This window comes from Myotis daubentonii, chromosome 18, assembly GCF_963259705.1.
Source record: "Myotis daubentonii chromosome 18, mMyoDau2.1, whole genome shotgun sequence".
NCBI lineage: Eukaryota > Metazoa > Chordata > Mammalia > Chiroptera > Vespertilionidae > Myotis > Myotis daubentonii.
The window spans coordinates 14,712,214-14,713,791 of NC_081857.1; the positions used below are offsets into that span (position 1 = coordinate 14,712,214).

The following is a 1,578-nucleotide window of genomic DNA, read 5'->3' on the forward strand; positions in this document are numbered from 1 at the left end:
ATCACTCAAAGCAACAACATACTCTAAATTCTGACCGGGAGAAGGCTATTCCTGGAGGAGAGTGTAGATGAAGTTTGTCAAACTCAAAGGCTAACACAGGCCAAATAAACGAGGCATGTGGCCCGTGGGCCATGAGTTTGACCTGCTTGGTGTAGATGATGCTAAGAAAGGAGACTGATGAATGGTCCTTTTTTTCTTTTCTTTTTTACTTTCTTACAAGCTCTCAGCACTGGTCCACTCCCTCCTGTCTCATAACTCAGATCAGAGCCTGAGCTGCACTCTGGACCCCCCACTGCGCCTCACAACACCAGTGTGCTGTGCTCCACTGCATGGAGGCTTGCTTTACACCTCTTGTCTCCAAAGTGAACATCAGGTCAGCTGGCAGATCAGCCAGGACTGCCCCCTGCAGGGATGTGAACCAGGGCAGGAGGCCAGAGAATAATTAGAGGCTGATGGGGGTGGGGGGGCGGGCGAGGGGAGGAAGACAGTGGAGGGAGCTGTTTGTTCTCATCAGTAGCACGTGGTAGCACCATGTGTCCACCTTTACGCTGACTGGGAGGGCCATGCAGCCTGAGTGCTTCACGCAAGACTGAATATGATATAGGCTGGGGGGAATCCTGATATTGGTCCGGGAGAGAGTCAGGATGTGGAGACGGGCAGGATTTTCAGTGAAGGAGAGGAGTAGTCAGGTGGAGGGGAAATAAGAACAAAGCCAATGACGGTGAGAATGTGCAAACAGAGCTCATGGGACGCCCAGGAAGTAGCAGAGGGGTGGCGAGAGGCGGGTCTTGGTGCAAGGCTGGAGTCACATTGTGGAGGGTCTTCAATGAAAGACCGAACCAAGCACCTAAACCCAAGAACTGCTGTTTGTCATGGCAGCAGTTTAAACAGTTTAAGCACGACAGCAAGCAGATCCCGTTGCTTTTGGTGGCTGTGCCCCTCAAAGTGAATTGGGGGAAAAAAGAAAAATAAAGGGGGTTTTGGGGGGGGAAATAAAAGGGGAGAGAGATTGAAGAATCTGGAATATACTGGGAACCCAATGGGAACCGGGTTCCCACTGGACGCGATGAGTGAATTGGGAAGCTGTGGGAAGAAAGGGTTACTCAGAGGAGACAGGGACTAGCAGCAAGGAAAACGGGAAGCGAAAGTGATAGTCCAGGAAGATATTATGAGGCTGTGAACTAGGATGACGGTAGTGGGAACAGAAGGGAAGAAACACCGCCACGGACACCCCCCCCCCACCCCCCCCCCCCCGCCTTCCTCAAAAATAGGACAGCTCTTCTCTCTGCGTAGACACATCTCTCATAAACATACAGACACACTTAGGAGGTGAGAGAAAACATAACCTCTTCACTCTCAGCTCTTTTCTCAGCTGTCAAGCTCAGGGGGCTCTCCCTCCTGGAGCCCTCCCTCCCTCCACTTCTTCCCCAATGGCCAGAGGCATTTGCTCTAAGGACAGAGAGTCACGAGGGGGTTATTTATATCTGCAGCTGAGCTGCCTGAGCCCTCTGTCTGGAGGGCATGTGGTGGGTAGGGAGCAGGGCTACACCCCATCTCCCAGGCACAGCCCTTAGCAGG

General features: G+C 52.5%; 1 non-coding gene across 1 annotated transcript; it reads left to right on the plus strand.

Annotated features, from left to right (window-relative positions):
• Window positions 1-840: 840 nt before the first annotated feature.
• Window positions 841-968, plus strand: LOC132221431 (small nucleolar RNA SNORA68). The gene has a single exon (XR_009449981.1). It is a non-coding gene; the product is annotated as a small nucleolar RNA SNORA68 (small nucleolar RNA).
• Window positions 969-1,578: the final 610 nt, after the last annotated feature.